Below are 20,554 nucleotides of genomic sequence, written 5' to 3'. Positions count from 1 at the left end.
TCCCATACAGGCCTGATTTTTTTAAGGTCTGATTTTCGCTATTGCATAAATAGCGCTATCTACAGCGAGGATCGCACATCATACGTAACTCTGAACTGTTAGCAAGTTCTAGGGGATAGTGTCCGGTCTGTACTGTATTCCGCAATAGCAACCCGAGAACTTCTTCACAGAGAATAGTGAAAGACAACGGTAAGTGGAATTGTCTTGTGTCTTCGGAAGGAAATCCCAGCTGAAGAAATCTAACTAACTTCAAAATACTAAGTATGGCCGAGGGTAGCGGCGCTTCTGTACAAGCACACGAAGCCACTGCACAACCAAATCTGGTAGAAATCCCAATAAACATCCCATTGCCCTCAAAATTGGAGCTTACAGGGGATTTGGCGACAAACTGGAAGAAATTCTACCGTGCCTGGAATAACTAAGAAATTGGTGCATGTTTAAAAGATCCTGAAAACGCTACTGGAAACAAATATCTGAGGACTGCCACACTGCTAACCTGTATTGGCTCAGATACTCCAGATGTGTACGAAGGCTTAGAATTTGTAGATGAAGCTGATAAGGACATTGATGTTGTTCTCCAAAAGCTACGGTATTATTGCATCGGAGAGACAAACGAAATATACGAAAGATATCGATTTAACAAAAGGGACCAGGAGCCTAACGAATCTCTGGATGCTTACGTCACGACACTGCGCATGTTGGCTAAGACATGTAACTTCGCAGTTTTAGTAAACAGTCTAATTAGAGAAAGAATTGTCATTGGAGTGAGTGATTATCAAGCACGCAAGAAGCTTCTACAAGTCTCCAAACTAGCACTGAAAGAATGCATTGACATCTGTAGATCATATGAGATCGCAAGCCAACAACTGAAAGAAATTCATCAGGAGGAGGTCAGCACCATCAGTCAGGCCAACGAGAAGACACCTCCATCCCCCGTAGGGGAGAGAGAAATCCGCCGCAAGTTCTGGGCCAAAACACATGTCTGGAACAAGCTTAAATGTCCTGCATGGGGTAAGACTTGCTCTAAATGTGGAATTCAAAACCACTTTGCGGTGGCCTGTAAAACCAAACTGTCTCCACCCACTTTGGCCACGTCCTCTAAACGCCCCACTCCGAGACATGTCCGCGGGCCAGTGCATGCAGTGGAAGATTCTGACTTGGATGAATATGTTACTTGTGTCAACGTCAAGAAACAAGTCTGTGCTATGTAAAAGCCTTATCATAAAGACAAACTGAGACGGGCACGGGAGGCGTTCTACTGGCCTGGTATGTACAAAGAGATTGTCTCTAACTGCCAAGTCTGCAATTCATACCACCAAGGGCAGCAGAGGGAGCCCATGATCTCACACCCAGTACTATCAAGACCGTGGCAGGTCCTTGCCGTTCATCTCTTTGAGTTCCAGGGCCAGGATTACCTTGTCACCACTGATTATTACTCAAATTTCTTTGAAGTGGATAAACTTGGTAGTAAGACATCAAAAGAAGTAATTGAAAAGCTCAAGCCTCATATGGCAAGACATGGAATTCCGGACAAGATAGTAAGCAACAATGGCCCCCAATTCAGCTCACAGGAATTTCAGATGTTCAAAGATTTATACGAGTTTGAACATGTAACAAGGTCCCCCACCTACCTGCAGTCAAATGGCAAGGCGGAAAACGTGGTAAAGACTGTGCAGCGAATCATGTTGAAAGCCTCAGAGGCTGGCAGTGATCCCTACTTGGGATTTCTTAACTTTCGCAACACCCCCACAGAAGGACTAGGAACGTCTCCAGCTCAGCGCCTCTTTGGCCGCCGTACCAAAACTCTCCTACCTACCTCTGGGCGACTACTAACACAACCTGAATTTGACACCACTTCCCATCTTCTTGAAGCCCAGAAGAACAAACAAGCCTTCTATTACAACAATGGCACCCAAGAACTCCAGCCACTTGAGCCAGGGAGCACCGTACGTATCAATCCACCCAAATATAAACAAAAGTGGACCCAAGCAATGGTTGACCAACAAGTTGGTGTATGCTCATACCAAGTTACTACTGACGATGGACGGGTGTATCGTAGGAACCGCCGACGCCTGCGTCTCACAGCTGAACTCCCTAAACAATCACCTCTTGACATAGAGATACCTAGCTCCGATCATGGTCCCCTGCCCCTGACCAAAGTTGAACAAGTACCACCAGTCGTTGAATCAAGGCTCCAAGAGGTGGTCAAGCCACAAGCAACACCGAACCTTCCAGCTGATGACGTAACGAGTCCAGAAAGATGTAGCGCTCGGGGAAGAGTCCTACGTAGACCGGCATACCTCCGTGACTATACATACTGACACTAACGGATGTTGTTTATATTCTCCAAACAATGACTCTAAGAAACGATTTAGTTTTTTCCTTGTTTATTCTTTCCTCTTTGAATAACGGGGGGAGATGTAAGGATGTGAATTTATGTATGTTGAGTTAACTTATACAGTTTACCTTACATCTGAGTTCCCGAATGTATTCGTTCAGTTCGCTTGATATGCACTCAGCTTACAAGATTAAATGTTGTGTTTAGAGTCTCTGGTGTTGCACTGTCTATCTTAGCGAACACGTTACAGTATCAAGTTGGCCAAAACAGTTCTACATATAAACCTGGGACGCACTGCTGTAACATGTGTAGGATTGAAGCCCCCAGAGCACCAGAACTGGCCTCAAAAAGAGGAAGAAAAAACCGAGGTATGTTTAAAGTACAAAATCACCATCACATCAAGAAAAGCGGATCAACTTTGATAACAAAAAGGCTTTGTTCTTAGATCAAAAAATGACCAAACATGGCCATTTTTGAATAGTAGCGACAAGTTTAAAATACGCGCGGGACTTTTGAAATTCATGATTAGCATTCCAGGGGCAAGTTTAAATGATTGGAAAGACCGGTTAATGGAAGGAAAGTATACAGTCAAGTGAAATTAGAAACAAGGACAAGACGAGATTGGGAGCAGTCATTCTGGTTTGGCCAGGGATGAGTTATTGGCGATTAGGAGCACACATATCAGCGCCCCAAGCTTGTCGTTCAATCACGGCTTCGCTGCTGTCAGATTTATCTTCCAAGTTTGAGAACATTCAAATATTGCGGTCCATAATTCAGTCAGTAATAAGTGTGCATTAAAACCTGGATAACAGTATCCTACCACAATTTGTTTCTCGTTCGCGTTCGCCGCCCTGTATAAATAGCTGTCTGCTCCTTTTTTTCTAATAACACCCCTAGAGATTATACTTTGCTTCAGTATTTCATGCTTGTTTTTATTTCGTGTAAGAAGGCAACTAACAACAAATTTTTATTCAAGCTAATAAGAAAATTACAATGCTTGGGCCCGTAAGTAGCTAGGGTTATTCGAGGCTGGCACAAGAGAGGGAAAAAAAAGAAGAGAATTATAATATATAGACGAACAATCTTAAAGGAATTCTAGTTTGCCATGTGGTTTATAAACAGAATGAAAAAGGAGGGCAGACTGTAGTATATACTGGAGGTACACACAGATATAATTTTGAGAATTGTACTCTGATATGAGCAATTCTTATATAATCATCCTCTTTTTCCAGAATTTCAAAGAGTTTTTCCTTTATTGCGATTTTAATTTGATTTTTTTTGTGTGTTTTGATAAGAACTGGAATACTGTTCCAGATCAAGGTGCCAGAAATGGAGAAGGCTCTCTTCATATTTTTAGTTCTAACTTGTTCAACATCATAATTTTAATTGGTAACAGATCTAGTCTGGTGACTGTGGTCAGAAGCCAGCTTCGTGAACTTATTCTTAATGTCATCAGTGTTTTGCACGAAATTATTTAAGTTACGTAATATCCGTAGGGACATTTCTCTATAAAAATGAACATGCGTTTCAAAAATCGTAACGGGAACACAAGGTTCAAGAAAGGGAAAAGAATACAGAATTGTAAGTAAAATTAGCTCAAGAAGATTACGGCACAGTGCCTGAAAAGTAATTAGTGTAATTTGTTTAATTCAGTTTGACTTCACATGCTCATAAGAAAGAAGGAGTGCAGAAATAAAGTTTCGAAAATCTCCCGAACTGTTAAAGGTCTGAATACAAGTTCAATACAATCAGGAACAAGTGGATATCGTACATTAAAAGGCTCCTTTGCTCAAAGCACAAGAATGATATCTTACTCTTAAAGCAGCGAATTGTGTCTACAATACACTTATAGAGCCAGTCTTGTGTTATACGGACACCGTGTGGGGTGAATTGTCAGCCACCTCCAGCAAAACCCTACAACGGTTACAAAATCGCGCTGCCCGCATCGTTTTAAGGCGTGACTCATCTAAAGACACTTTTAATGTTTTGGGGTGGGCTGAGCTAGAAACAAAACAGAAAAGACATAAATGTACCTTAGTATTTAAATGCCTAAATAATCTAGTACCTGAATATTTGAGTGACTATTTCACTAGAAATTGTAATGTACATAGCTATAATACTCGCAGGAGAACAGATTTGCATCTGCCCAAACCGAAACTAAGCCTTGCAAAACGAACTTTAAAGTATTCGGGCTCAGCTCTTTTTAAACCTTTTACCTCGTTATATTCAAAACGCCGAGTCACTTTCTTCCTTCAAAGTTTTAATTAATACCTACAAATTTTAAAATTTTATTGACACTATATTCTTGTAAACTGTTGCATGTTTGCTTATACCCTTACTTATAAATACTTTTTGTGTTTTTAAATTTTATCCTGTATTTTCAGCTATCAAGATGTCTTGTATTCTTAACTATTGTAATTTTTTTACTCCAGGGCCCCTCTGGATATCAGCCTCGTTGCTGAATGAGCCACCCTGGCTAAAAAAAAAAAAATAATAAAATAAAAGTCCACTAAAAGTCCAAAGTCCATCGGCAACTGTTTAGTTTGTAAGAATAATGGAACTGCATGAGCTCTTGGATCAGCGAAGAACATAGTCTAAGGGCTCTCTTCTGAAGAACTAGTAGTTTATGAAGACTGCTTCATTTACGTCGAAAAGCATCGCATTTAGTCGAAAACATCGATTCGAGAAGAGTGTACACTTTTTCACTCAAAGTATTTGCGTGCAGTAACCTGTGAAAGGCCACGTCCAAAAACATCTCTTCAATAAAGCGCTAAGGTGTTATAAAACGAGCAACAAAGAAAACAATTAGTAACATAGGTCGCACCTTTCTATTTGAATGCCGCCAGTAAACAGTACCACTGATAAACTGTTCGCACGCGTCAAGTCAAAATAGCTCTTGGAAATCAATTTGATGTAAAATAGATTGTCTCTGCTGATTATTTTATTTATTATTATCATTATTTTGTTTTACGGGGGAGGGGGGAGGTCCATAAAACAGCCAGTAAGTCCCAATAAACCGTTATATTATTTGCACTACGTTTGCAGAATGCAACAAGTGATTTGAGTGTTTGCTTTTTTCTGTAACGAATTTTCTAAAAAAAAAGTCCAAGAAAGTTGCCACTTTAGGATTGAGTTTGTTTCTTGCGATTGAAAGCAGTTTCAAAGCAGTTTCAAAGCAGTTACTATGTGAACATCAACAAAGGGCTCTGTTTAACTTGTTAAGGTACTGCTGTTCTGATTGGAAGTTCCTTGGCAATGGTTTACGGTCTCAATTCTGCTGCTGCAAAGTTCTTCCGTAGATGGTGCTACTGCACTAAGGCAAAAATCTATGATTTCACAAGTAAGTTGATTAGACAGCTGAACCCCAATAAGTCGAACCTCCAACGGAAATTAAAAAAGGTTCGAGTTAGACTGCTATATAAATAAGATTAAATTGAGTCTTCCAAAGTAGAATGTTATGGCAAATTACTCCGTAAAAATGAGATTTGAGTTAACGAGGGTAAAATAATAAAGAAAAGTGCGTTAAGGGAGGTAAGAATAACTCTGAGTTAGCGTGAAGTTTAAGTTAATGAAGGTTCAAGTAACTGGAAAGGTACAAGTGATCAATAATTTGAAAGTCTGATCTTCATCTAATTCTAGTACAAGACCAGCCAATTTAAAGAATTCTTGGTGTCTGCAGAAAAAATTGCACTGGAAAGACAACAGATCAAAGATAAGGATGCATCCAGGAGCCATAGCTTTCAATACCATTTGATTGTGTCATTATTGACACACTGCACGTGTTCTTAAGGATAATGGGGCTCCTCTTTCACCATGTAATTAACTTTATTTTTTTCAATGAATGGAATCTATTTCAGGTTATACATGTTTTATACTGTACATCAAACAGAGCAATAATATCACCATATGTGAACTCATTAACCAACTTATGGCCTCTGTTTGACTTAATTTTGTAGAGTAATAAATTACTGCTAATGAAATGTATAATGATGTAAATGTTCATTTCTCTTTTTTATTCTGACAATTTTACTACAGGTTATTGAATTGGTCCTTAACCAGAAAAAGAAAGCCATCCTGGAAACAGAACTGGAAAAAATTCGTGTTCCATTTAAATTTGATGAAGTGCAGTGTGAAGATGGATCATCTCAAACACAGTGGACAAGACTTGATGGTATTTACAAAATAATGCATTAGAGGCAACAGAACAATTCTTTGCAGGAAAACTATATAATGTTGCAAGAACCGGCACAATTCTAACATAGAGTTTCAATTTGTTTAGGAAAAGATCTTCATAACATCCTGGAGAATCTTGACCTTAAGCCCATCTTTGATGGACTGCCAACCTAGCAGCAGATTGTTTGATTCCATACTTTTGCAATGTCTGAAGAAAATGATTTGATACGTCCACAGTACACTTTGATATCCCATCTGATACTTTAGAGCTCATTTGTGAAACATTTCTTGAGCCAGACACTTTGGTCTCTGCTAGAGTCAACCTTTCCCTGTGAAGAAGCAATCTTCTTTTTCTGTCTTCTTTGTGTGTTAACCACGTGCCTTGCTGATCTCGTGTTCCTAAAATATTTTAACCGAATATGACAAGCAGTGGTGATTTTAGATTTGCTACATTTTGTTGGTCAGTGCCATTTCTGTAATTTCTGAGTACAGGTCAACGACAAAAAGAGCTCGTTAAAATGTGTCAAATGTTTGAGTTGAAGAAGTATTACAACGACATGACAACAAAGACCACATTGAAGATTTTTGCACGTTTAAAACAAACTTCTGCTTCTTTTATTCCGATCACGTCCAAATAAACGGTTACAACAACAGAGAGAGAAAACAGAATACACTATTATATATATGCTAATTCCTAAAAAATAAATTTTGAATAACAAAAGGAAAAGACACACCTGGACCAATCATAGATCAAATTAACTATTCCTGTGAAATATTTCAAATTTAAAATAACAACGGCAAACATAATATGCATAATAACAACACACATTTCCCTACTGGGCACTCGCAAAAACCCTTAAGAGGAATGTTCTTCACGAAAAGGAGAGTAGCTGTCCGAGTTACTTCCGATGAAAAGCTTTTTAAAATCGTTGATTTGACGAATAGTTTGTTACTATCCTTAAGAGCCTTTATAGTTTTCATTCTTCTTGATGAGAAGATTCTTTGAGCCTTTCGAAACTGCCCTATCATTCCTTGCCGTTTGGACGATTGGTATTTTTTGATAACTTCCTTTTGAACTTTCGGGAAAAGCAGAGTGTCGCACTATCCTCCCCTGAAAGAGCTGTTGAAAATTTGTATTCTTTACAAATGCTGTTTACCCTCCTGTCAAATATGTCTTCGTCTTTAATTGGAAACAATCGTTTTATCAATTCCTTCTTCATTCCAGATGTTTTAATTTGCAGCTCTTGGTGCCAAAGGATTCAAGAGAATCCTTTTCTTGAAGAGCTTTTTCGACTCCTTTTATAGCAAAATTTTTCGCTTCCACCGCCATTGTTTTTTCTCCACTTCCGTCCGGCAATGTGCTTAACTAGTTTCAGTCTCCCACGGTATGAAATCTGGCCATGTTAAACTGGGTAACTTCGTGTCAAAAGACCGATTCAGTCTCGTTCTGGTGGGTCACGTGATCTGAATTGGGTAAGTAAGTAAGTAAGTAAGTAACTTTATTTAGCCACATATCGCATATGAGCGAATAGCTCGTTTAAATGCAAATGTGCCATAAAAATTTGACATAATTTACATATATAAGTAATAAGTAATAGGTAAGAAATAAAAATTAATTATCTAGAATGAATAATTGCTATTTCTGACTAGACTATTTGTTTACAAAACAAACAGCTGCAGTCATACGATGAGGACAACTGTATGTCTTGCAAATTTTTCCTAAATATAGAAAGGGATTCCGACATCCTTATTTTGTCTGTCAGATTGTTCCATTGTTTGCTAGCCTGGTACGTAAAAGAATGTTGCATATAAGATGAGGTTGGTCTTGGAAGAACAACCTTAAGATGGCCACGTAGGCTGTAACCATTACTTCGCAGAGAAAACAATTCCTGAATGTAGTTCGGTGTCTGGTTATGAATACTTTTATATACAAGTATAAGTGCTTGTTCTATGCGTCGATGTTCTAAACTTTTAATATTTGCAGTTTTCAATAACTCTTCGTAAGCAGTCGACTTAGAATAATTGAGAAGAGTCCTCAGAGCGAATGCATTGGTTGACTCCAGTTTCGCAGACAGACCCTTACTTAGACCTATAAACAGTGGTGATGCATATTCGAAGTGAGGGAGAATGAAAGCTTTGTACAATTTAATCATCACATCTGAGGGTATAAATTTACGAATGCGACGGAGAATTGAAACTTTTGTATTCACTTTCCGGCAAACTTCTTTAATGTGTACGTTGAAAGAGAGTGAATTGTCGATGACTACTCCAAGAAGCTTCATATGTGTAACGTAATCCAGTTCATTACTGTCAATAACAAAGGGCGTTGGTAAAGTTGCTCTGTTGAAAACTATGGATTGAGATTTACTATGATTGATCGCCAGAAAGTTCTCACAAAACCAGGAAGCGAGTAGACCAACGTTGTTTTGTAGATTTATTTGCAAGGTAGATGGACAGAGGTTTGAAGAGTACCCAGTAGTGTCATCAGCATAAAATCTTAGAGAGCACGAAATATCTGAAAAATTCACATCGTTCATGTATATATTGAAGAGAAGGGGGCCCAAGATTGAGCCTTGAGGAACTCCACACCTCACAATTTGCCAATCCGACAAAACACCGTCAGTCTTGACATGTTGCTTACGGTCAGTTAAGTAAGAACGTAGAAGTTGTAAGGCGTCTTTAGTTACACCATAAGCTGACAGTTTTGCAAGAAGCAAATCATGATTGATAGAGTCAAATGCTTTGGAGAGATCTATGGTAATTGCTGCAGAGTGTTCGCTAGAGTCTAATTTTTTCCTAATGTCTTCGAATGTCTTGAGAAGGGCTTTCGTACACGAGTGTCCTTTCAAGAAACCAGACAAATTCCCGCTGAGAAAGTCAAGAGAAAACTCATATAACTGATCAAAGATAACTCTTTCCGCTACCTTTGAAACAGCCGATAATACAGATACAGGACGATAATTAGATTTTAAAGTCTCAGTTCCTTTTTTATAGATCGGGGAGACAATAGAGGTTTTCCAATCTGTAGGCCAGGAGCCACTAACAATGCACTGGTTAATTAATTTTGTGAGAGAACTGAAAATTCTTGGCCCAGCAAGTTTCAGCAGGCGTGGAGAGATACCGTCAGCACCGGTGGCTTTGTTGATTTTGATAGTAGAAAGTATCCTTTTGATATAGGAGTCCTGAACAGGAGTAAATGAGAAGCTCGTTTGTCTTCCAAGCTTCCGTCTAATGGATACAACACTTGGATGTGTCTTGAACTCTTCTGGCTGTAAGTTGGGCATGTGGCTAGCCGGTCTAGGTACTGCATTAATGAAATAATCATTTAGAAGATTGGCGATATCAGTACTATCAGTGATGAGGCGCCCGTCTTCAATCAGCTGAACATGGCTGTTACCTCTGTCTTTACTTGGGAGTAAACAATGAAATTTCTTCCAAAATTCCCCGGGGTGTTTGGAGTTTGTGGATACATTAATGCAGTATGACTTGAGGGAAGAACGTTTTAAGGATGTAACAAGGTTCCGTTGTTTCCTGTAGGTCTCCCAATTTTCAGATGTTTTCTTCTTAGTAAACCTTCTGTGGAGACGATCTCTAGTGTTTATAGCCTGGATAATTTTTGGTGTCATCCATGACACGGCATTGCCGCGTACTAATTTCTTCTTAAGTGGTGCGTGACGATCAATCACTTCAGTGAATAATTTATACCAGGTCGCCCAAATGTCGTTGATATCATCGTGAATAAACGCACAGTCCCAGGGGACACTGTTTAGATCCTGGAGAAAAATATCAGTGTCGAACCGTTTCATCGAACGATAACTAATGAGCTTTGGTGGAGGTTTAGGAAGCTTCCACTTACGAATTGTGACAACCATGTCATGATCACTGATACCGAGTTGTAAGGTCGTTGTATAGCAGAATCGTTGCGGATGAGTTGTCAGTATAACATCGAGAAGTGTACTCGATGTATCCGTTATTCGGGTAGGCACAGTTACAATGTTTGTTAGTTGAAAACGGTCACAGTATTCAGATAGCCGGTTGTCAGGAGAACAGCTATCATTGTTGAGCATGTTGAAGTTTAAGTCACCAATAATGAGTAATTCATTACGGTGATTGTACAGTTTTTCGGTCGTAGAATAGAGAGTTGACAAAAATTCCGTCGGTTTATTTTTGTTTGGAGATCTGTAACAGGCGAGAAGAGAAAACCAGATATTTCCCCTACCCTTTACATCGATGCAAACAGCTTCGATATCCACAGGCTCTAGCTTCCTGCGTCTGCAAGCAGAGACGCTATGTTTGATGTAAACCATTATGCCACCGCCGCCCTTTTTCCTGTCGCGTCTAATTATCCTGTACAAAGGATGTTGAAAAAGCGAGTTGTTGTAGCTGGAGTCAATCTTTGTTTCAGTTAGAACTAAGATTTCAAATAGCTCCTGATTCAGTAGAACCCTTATTTCGTCCATTTTGTTTTGAAGACTGTTGATATTTTGATGAGCGATTGACAGGTTAAACTTGTAGTAAGCCGCGATACTGGCCTTGTAGTCAGCAATGACATTGGGTTCAGAGGTGTCAGAGTTCGTAGAGTTCGAATTGTTAAGCGAGTCCTCGGTTGAATCAGAAAAGAATGAGACTGAAAGCCATTTAAAAGTACAGGCATTGCAGTACCAGGTATCATCAGTACTTGATAACCGGTTGTATTCGTCCTGAGAAACACGAGTACATTTAGCATGGCACCACGAGTTGCAACCGTCGCATTGTAAGGCTCGCTGATTGATCTTACATCAGACATCTTGAACTTTCTGGACAAAGCTTGGTACGCAGTCAATAATTCTAGGCAAAATGGTCCATTATTGCTGCGTTTATGGTTGTCGAAATAATTCGACGGATAGTACAATTTCTTTTCACTCTTTTCCTAAAGGAAATAGTTTACAGAAAGTAAGAAGTTATCTTTCTCGAGTGTTTTATGTGACAATTTGTTGCCGCGACTGGCTTCTTGAAGCGAAGCGACAAGTGATATGTTAAACTAAATTTTTTAAAAATTTTTCCTTAGGTTTGGAGAACGAGAATCAAAAGAGACCCTAAGAGAGATTTTCGCGTTTCTGACAGTACTAAAGTATGTTCAGCTCATTTTGTTGAAAGCGATTACATTAATAATTACAGTAACAAAAAAAAGGTTGAAGCAAATGCATGCCCTTTGTATTCCCCTGGACGAAAGACGCTCTGGAACGAAGCCTTCCGAAAAAGAGATGAAAAATCTTGTGGGTAAATGAATTAGCTGCAGCTGAAGAAACAGAAACAGCTTCTGAAGGTGAAGGATCCAGCTGGAAGGAAGCTGGTTGTGAAGAAAAAATATCAAGAGGGACTCAAGTAGAGGTAGAACTACCTTGTTGTCACAGATTTTCAGTTCAAAGTTTGCTTATGAGTGCCAGTACTGAAGCCACCAGATTATTCAATTGCATCAATTATTTGTACATCTTCTATGGTAAGATCAAAATATGGCCTCATCGAAATGTTATTATTAACCAAATGCCTCAAGAATTCAAAGCTAAGTATCCAACCACTCTTGTAATAATAGATTGTACTGAACTGAAAATAGAATGCCCATGCCACAAACACTCTTAAATGTCTATTGGGAGTCGATGCCTAAGGAGGTATCATGTTTGTATCACAACTATATAGTGGTCTTATTTCTGATAAGGAAATCACTACAAGAAGTGGGTTTCTAAAATTATTGAAACAGAAAGTTGAAGCAGGTGAGATAAAGACAAATGATTCAATGATGGCTGATAAAGGTTTTGAAATTGAAGACGATTTGAAGAAACTTGGTTTAAATCTGAATATTCCACCTTTTCTTGGAGAAGAGCCAAAATTTAACAAGTGATGCTATTAAAACTCAGACAATAGCTCAACACAGAATCCATGTTGAGAGAGCAATTGGAAATGTTAGAAAGTTTTTGATTTTTTCTACCAGAATTCCTGTTAGCATGATTGGTGTTGTGAATTAATTATGGAGTGTGTGCTGTATGTTTGCAAACCTTATGGAACCAATAGTTAACAGTCCATAATATATCACAATGTAAATTTATAGAGTTATTTAGTTATTTATTTATTTATTTATAAGTTCTCTTTTTTAATTTTCAATCAAGTACTTAATTGCATGCCCTTACAAAAACAAACCTATTTTATTTCTATTTAATGTCTATTTTAATGCCATCCCCTCTATTTTTATACAATTTTTTTTCTCAGACTTATATCTTATTCCTATTTTACCTGAAAGGGAAAATACAGCCACTATTTTAACCATATTTTAAGGCAAGGTTGACCAAGGTGGTGTATTTTATTTCTATTTTCTTAAAATGAACGGAAAAATAACCAGCTAAACAGACTATTTTAATCATATTTTATTTTCTACATCAGTAAAATAGTGATCAAATAGTCTGTTTTATTTCTGGTTTCTGCTGATAGGACATGCTAAAGCCATTTCCTTTGAAAATTTACGAAAAAAATAGGCTATCACAACCCTATTTTAGTAAAGAAAATGTTGAATAATTGCAAAATAGATATAGAATAGACTGTTTTATTTCTATTTTTTGAGGTGGATTCTAATCCATTGCAAAATAGGTATTAAATAGTCTATTTAAATTCTATTTTCTGCAAAGTATCCCAGACCCACAATATTTTAAACAGCAACTAGGTGTGAAGTGTAATAACCTGTCCTATTTTATACCTATTTTATTTATGAATTCAAGCTTGACTAACATACAGTACTCTAAAGTCACAGCTTCTGTGTTGACAAGATAAAGATGAGTTCAAATTTGAAAACATTGGGTGGAAGTTTTCAAGTTTCACGGTCATAAAAATCTCTACACAGATTCTTTAAAACTGAAACCACTAAATTAAAATGTGTTCTGAAGGCTTAAGAGGTCCATCCAAGGGTCGCATTTGTCGCTTTGCTCATGATCATAATCTTTGTATTGACTGAAATAAGTCTTACTGTAATCCTTTTTTGAAAGAAACAGCAGTCTGGCTTAACAAACTGGGTGATGGTTGACCGGTTTCCATGTGTGAAGTCGTTCGGGTGCGAAGCGTCATATTATTAGTAAGTTATTGACTCCGTGCTGAGGTCATCCGAGGGCAAAGCAGTGGACATCGGAAAGTTCTGGGGCTAATGCTGCAATGTTGTTCAAGGTATCTGTAGTCCCGGTTGAGAAAGATACTGGTTGTAAGGTCCACGAAAGTTTCTTCTTCTCTAGCTTTTTTGGCGAAGAACGATCCTCGGTATGTACTTCATGGCTACATGCCATATAGACGACATATACATCCTTTCACATCCCTAGCCACATCCCTAGCCATCGTTTACCATCCATAGCCATCCTTTACCATCCTTAGCTATCCCTAACCATCGTTTGCCATCCTTGGCCATCCCTAGCCATCCCTAGCCATCCTGAGCCATCCCTAGCCCTCCCTTGTCCTCCCCAGCCATCCATAGCCATCCTTTACCATCCCTAGCCCTCCCTAGCCATCCTTTACCATCCTTAGCTATCCCTAGCCATCCTTTACCATCCATAGCCATCCTTTGACATCCCTAGCCATCGTTTACCATCCTTAGCTATCCCTAGCTATCGTTTACCATCCTTAGCCATCCCCAGCTATCCCTAGCCATCCTTTACCATCCCTAGCCCTCCCCAGCCATCCTTTACCTTCCATAGCCATCCATAGCAATCCTTTACCATCCCTAGCCCTCCCTAGCCATCCTTAGCTATCCCCAGCCATCCTATACCATACCCAGCCATCCTTAGCTATCCCCATCCATCCTTTACCATCCCTAGCCATCCTTAGAAACCTGTGGTTCTCATTCCATGATCGAATGGGAAGAGCCCTTTCCCGAGATACGGCCTGATGCACAGTATTCCCGGATGTACTTACCAGAAGACCTTTCCTTATTGGATGAAACTTAAGTGTGATACATCCAGGAATGCTTGTACATCCGGCCGTGTCCTGGGAAAGGGCTATTCAGAAGTTGATTTTCATTTTGGCTAGCCCTAATGAGTTAGTAATTACTCCCAATTAAAGTTATTTCATTTCTTTATCATCAGGTTGAGAGAACCACGTACCATGGTGAAAAAGTGACAAAGGCTCTGCCTGTCATCACCTTCAACCCCGAAAGTGTATTCAGTCATTCAAGCTCAAAGAAACTTTTACGGTAAGGGAGCATTCATACTGGTAATTTATCTAAAGGGGGCGGGCTATAATGATTAATTTCTTTTCTTTTATTGAAGCCCCCCCCCCGATGAACTAAGGATATTTTCTTCCCCCCCCCCCAACTCACACATTTAAATATATTTCAAAATGCACACTACCATATATATTATAAAAATCATATAAAACATAACATATCATAGTTATATCATAATCATCACATATTGTAATTATTATTTACGTCCGATTTATTTGTCTTTTGGACCAACTCAAGATTGACAATAGTTCCGTTTACAGCTTTCAGTCCCAATATGCAGAGGCAATAGGGGAATCCATGCGAAGTGTTGGGTTGATCTTAGGTCTTCATCAAGACCTAGAAGCAGTAATCTTAAACCCAAAAAGTTCTAATGTTCTTGAAAGAGTACAAGATATAGTTGAAGGCGAGCAAAGTAGAGATATCTTAGACCCTACTTTTTTATTCAACAGCAAAGGTAAAGTATAAGACATTAGAGTGATTTTCATAAGCCAATTAAATAAAAACTCCTTGTCGAGTAATAGTCAAACGAGAAGAAAAGAAGACAAAGGTCCTTGGTATTAAATATAAAGTCGTGTATTGCATTCTAGTACATGTAACTCAGTTTCACAGGTTTAAGAAAACCACCCCACAGATGCAGCCAAACCCTTATTTATTTTATACTAACAACTATTTATTAGCATGGTCTAAACATTGATATTTTTATGTATGATTAGATTCTTGAGAAACTTGGTATGCTAGAAGAAAGTTTTTACGATGAACTGAGCGACTGGTGTGCTGGCACCTTGCTACCCCAGTACAAGGCAATTGGAAATAGTGGTGTTGATAAAGAAAGTGCAAGCTTAAATGCACCTAACAATGCCATTAAGGAAGGATACTGGAAAAGGCAGCAAATACTTATGAAGTAAGTGATTAATATCCACATACTAATGAATTTCATAGATAAAGCTGTAAAGTAATATTCATTAATTTATCCAGAAATTCACTGATAATTGGTTATTCTATGTTCCATTCTTTGTCAGTATTAGATAAAATAAAGTGTGTCCATGGCCATGTTGGTGCCATGTTGGTGCCAGAAACAATGCAATATTTTTGCATGACAAAAAAACATATTTTATATTTGTATTTCCTTTAGTCTAGCGTTTTATACATGAGCCCTTGGCTCGGGAGATTGGGTGATCACTCCCCACGTTATCAACGATAAATAAAGTTCATTCATTCATATTTCTTGATGGAAAAAATTAGTTTTTTTAACAAACCAACATGGCAGCTATTGATTGTTTTCATTTCTTTATTTTTTTCAGGCAAAGACATTTTTGGTACCAAAATCAAAACCAAAAGGATGCCTATGTGGTGAAGTAGCAGCCTTCAACATCACAAAAGCTGTCAAATTCATCCAGCTGCAGGTGGGCAGGAAGCAGCTATCAGATTTTACATAAAGAGCAGGAACATTGGCTGCATTGGAAGAAAAATGAGATTCCCAGATGGGCAGTTAACCTGTTGCCATATTAAGAGGTCTTCTTTGCCAGAAAATATTTTACAGAAGCTTGATGAAGGTGCAGTATACTTATTGATTGAAAGCACTAAAAGCTGGATAATAGGAAGTGTTCGATAAGTCAACAGGAGTGTTTTCAGATCACACTAAAAATGATCTGCAAGTTGAAGAGCTTTGCAAAAACTCATTTAAAATTTGTAGCGATAGTCATGGGTTATTTTACTGGCCGTGTCAACCAGATTGGTCCAAAGGAAAAATAGCGGCAAATCTTATGTGATGATTTACTCGTTTATTCAATTGAACTTGATCGATGTTGAGACGAACGTAAACTAGGATAATAACACAATCAACTCTTTCATGAATACGAGTAGGTACATGAGTCAGAACTATTAAATAAAGCTTCTACCTCAGCAATATTCATTCACTTTCTGGGTTATCCTGAGGCTGGATTATCCAAACTTCTTGGCCTAGTCTGATGTTGTCCCTGATAATTGAGGTTCCACTGTGTAATAACATGGTTGTGGTAAATTTTTTGAGGAAAAAATATATTATGGGGGCACAGGTGGCGCAGCGGTGAGGGCACTCGCCTCTCACCACTATGATCCCGGGTTTGATTCCCGAATCAGGCATTATACGCGAGTTGAGTTTGTCGGTTCTCTCCTGTGCTTCGAGGGTTTTTCTCCAGGTTCTCTGGTTTTCCTCCCTCCATAAAAATCAACTTCTTGATTCCAATTTGAAATAGTGGACGAATAGCCACTCTGTGGAGGAGCCACTGCTAAATCTAACTTTATTTATTTATTTATTTTTCTAATGGTCTTAATAAAAATCTTTTATAGTATTCAAGGAAAACCAAGCAAATGGTAATGTATAACAGCATATTATCATTATTCCCTATGTCTGGAAAGTATCATACATAAATAAAGTTGTTGATGGTACCAACATGGCCGCCATGAACACACTCTATATAGTATTTAAGACTGTCTTGTGTATGGTTAGGTTAAATGTTCTTTTGGAACTGTTCTTTAAGGGCTAGTCTTCACTAGCAACATATTTAGCAGAAATATGAGGCATCTGTGCCTGTGAAAATCACTAAACAGGGATACAAGCAAAAGCACAACATCAACTGATGAGAATAAAGCAGTGGGAACAGAAGGTTTCATTAGGATAATCATGTAAACCAGATTCGTATGCTTCCATTGCTAAAAAAATAGATTTGCACTCTAACATAAGTTAGAGTGCAAATCTATGAACTTATGGACACTTAAATTAAAGCTTACCTGGTTAAATAAATATTGTTTAAATAATACCATGTTACTACTGTAACAGTAGGGGAAAAGTATAAGAAAGTCTTCCCATTCATTTTTCATTAGACAGTAATCTCGGCTCCTATCAATCATCGGGTACCATTCTTTTACATCTAACATGAAGCATTTGTTAAAAATAATAGTACAAGTAGTTAATAATGATTCTTTTATCTACAGATGAAGTGCAGAAGGTGTTGAAAGAAGGAGAAATGGCGGACCCTGAAAATGAACAAAAGGTATTTGTAAGTTTGGTTGTAAAAAGAAAAACCTTAAGAGAATTTAATATCACGGATTGCTTCGTCACAAGGGAGCGATTCATTTACATAGTAAATATAGAATTAATAATATGATTTTTTCATCTGCAGATGAACTGCAGGTGGTGATGACAGAGGAAGAAAGGACAGAGGGTGAAAAGTATGGAAAAGGTAAGATGTTTGGTTGAGCAAACAGTAGACATAATTTTATACCAGCTATATTGCAGATTGCTTCGTAACAAAGTTGAGTTTCTTTTATATAGGAAATAATGATAATAATGATAATGATAGAGGATTTATATAGTGCACATTTCTATGTACATATCCAAAGGTGCTTTACAATGATATGAATGAGGTGGATAAGTATGAAGTGTAGGCCAGGTTTTTATTATGTCCTCAGTGGTTCTTTTATGTCCCTCCAATGCAGGGTTAGATAGTGTTGGTCGGACTGGAAATCGAACCCCAGTCTCCCGCACAACAGTCCAGTGCCCAGACCAACTGAGCCAACGGGTTGTTGGTAAATACAGAATTAATAATATGATTAATTCTGCATGATGTATAATATGATTTTTTCATCTGCAGATGACCTACAGGTGGTGATGATAGATGGAGAAAGGACAGAGGGTGAAAAGAATTTTTTCTCATTTAATGTCTTTATTCACGAACATACTGGTAACCAGAACATTTATTGAGATCTCTTTCTTTCTTTATTTAAAGATGGGCAAAGAAATTGTCAGATGAAAAGGAAAAGGGGAGCAGAGCATCTCAGAGATGGATTATCAGATTGCTACTTGCCTGCAAGAAGGAGAAATGAAAAAAAAAATAGATAGGAAGTGAAGAAAAATTTAAAAAAATCATTCCCTGATGAAGACTGCGTATACAGTCGAAACGCGTAGGAAGTAAAGTTTTTAAAGTTTAAAATCTACCTGTTTCCGTGCTGCTCACTTTTTTTTTATTTTTAATGTACTTCATTAACAAAAAGACCACAAAAGCCATTGTATTGACTTTTCTCATATTATATAGCTTTAGTAATTTGTTGGAAAAGCAACACAGTCATCATCTCTTTCTTGGTTTTGGAATCCCTGATGAGAATCTGACGAGATACTCATACTCATTACCGAAGTATAACATGATTTTAGGTGAAAATGGAAATTAGAAATTAAAAAATCATAACCTAATTAAAAAAAAGAAAAGATTATTGGTATAAATTAAGTGCTCGTCCTGTATACTACACACGAGGTCGCATTCATAATCTAGAGTAGTTAGATTATAATACTCATCTTTTCAGCAATTTAAAGGACAATCAGTAAGAAGAAAATAATCATGGTAACAATTCGAAAAGAGAACTTCTGATGATTCAAGTACAAGTAAAACCATGGTAAAACAAAGGGAAAAACATATCCACGCACCCAAACAGTTTTCTCATGTCGTTGAAGTGTGAGACGTGAATGACAAATGTATTCGTGGGGGTTCCTATGAAAACTTTTGGCAAGGACCTGATCACCATGGAATATCATTAGTAGATGTAAGAGCGAATCCTATCGGTTACGACGTAAGTAGACAGTTCTACCATGGATGTACCCTGGAGAGGGTGCGGGTACAAGATTGATTAAAGGGGTAAAAATACAATTTTGCTTTTAGATCTTACTTTTTAAACTACTTGCAAAAGATTGGATTGACTTTTTTCTAGATATGTTTTCGAAACTCAATATCTATTTTTTGTTTACATTAATTTTCTGGTTTTTTTTCTTAAATGGATCTGAATAAATAGAAGTTATTAGATGAGGTACATTTTCTGCAAAGACGCGTGGAAAAACGGAAAAATCGTTCCTTTTTGATGCCCAATAGCTCGAACACCACTCCTTTTTTTTAAGTATTTGAATACTCAAATAATAAACTTCGAGTGAAAGAGTTTTAAAAAATTTATTAAAGAATTGTGTAGATCCAGTAACTACCTTAAACTGAAGAGGAAAACAGCTATGTAAAAGGACAAACGTTGAGTCAAAAAATCGAGGTTAGTTCTGTCGAGTATGGGTCTGTAATGTAATCGAACATGAAATGACGTCAAAAATGATCCAAAACCAGGTGAACCATGGCTTTACATTTGAGAAAAAAGAATGGGCAAATTAAATTTCCAGAGGGTCCTGAAGGGGTAAAATGGGAGCTAGGATTTACCATTTTTAGGGGCTGGAAATGGGATTTTACCAAATACATAATACATACATACATATGTTAATTGACCACTCCCCATGGGGGCTTTTCAGGGGAGAACATCCATCAAACAGTAATCTCGTGCATGGGAAATTAACGTCTCGTACCCCTAACCCTGCAGGGGATGGGAACTCCATTTATTCGTCCCTATCCGAGAAGACTAGAGTATCTAACCCCACGGAAAAATGTGGATTTTTAACACCTCTGAGATGCTATTTCCTGTTGTCTAAGGTACAATTTTGTTCCCAGTTGCTGATTTTAAAAGAGTGTATACATTGCGGTTTTTTTCCTTTGAATTTGTTTAGGAAGCAAGTAAGGAAGGTTACATCAAGAGCTCTAACCTTTTTAATCCTCAAGTCATATCAAATAGGTCACAATCTACCTCCCCAAATAATACACACTGCAACATTAAATGAAGGCTGAGGAGGGCTAGGGATGGTAAAGGAAGGCTAAGGATGGCTATGGATAGCTATGGATGGCTGAGGAGGGCTAGGGATGGTAAATGATGGCTAGGTAAATGGGATGGTAAACGATGGCTATAGATGGTAA

At 38.0% G+C, this 20,554-nt stretch overlaps 1 long non-coding RNA gene and 2 pseudogenes across 2 annotated transcripts; 2 read left to right on the top strand and 1 right to left on the bottom strand.

The window, feature by feature from the left end:
• Nucleotides 1-263: 263 nt before the first annotated feature.
• Nucleotides 264-997, top strand: LOC148722072 (uncharacterized; annotated as a pseudogene).
• A 5,385-nt stretch (nucleotides 998-6,382) lies between these two features.
• LOC148722071 (uncharacterized) lies at nucleotides 6,383-7,921 on the bottom strand (annotated as a pseudogene).
• A 5,686-nt stretch (nucleotides 7,922-13,607) lies between these two features.
• LOC148722070 (uncharacterized) lies at nucleotides 13,608-19,579 on the top strand. Of its 2 annotated transcripts, XR_015992427.1 has the most exons (8): nucleotides 13,608-13,696; nucleotides 14,605-14,711; nucleotides 15,458-15,645; nucleotides 16,046-16,297; nucleotides 17,073-17,096; nucleotides 17,718-17,776; nucleotides 17,906-17,965; nucleotides 18,512-19,579. It is a non-coding gene; the product is annotated as an uncharacterized LOC148722070 (long non-coding RNA). The 2 variants fall into 2 exon arrangements; XR_015992426.1 differs by lacking the exons at nucleotides 13,608-13,696; nucleotides 14,605-14,711; nucleotides 15,458-15,645 and adding an exon at nucleotides 18,377-18,418 and having other exon boundaries at nucleotides 15,652-16,297.
• Nucleotides 19,580-20,554: the final 975 nt, after the last annotated feature.

This window comes from Stylophora pistillata, chromosome 10 (genome assembly GCF_964205215.1).
Source record: "Stylophora pistillata chromosome 10, jaStyPist1.2, whole genome shotgun sequence".
In the NCBI taxonomy this organism is placed as follows: domain Eukaryota; kingdom Metazoa; phylum Cnidaria; class Anthozoa; order Scleractinia; family Pocilloporidae; genus Stylophora; species Stylophora pistillata.
This window is presented reverse-complemented; position numbering and strand designations above follow the sequence as displayed.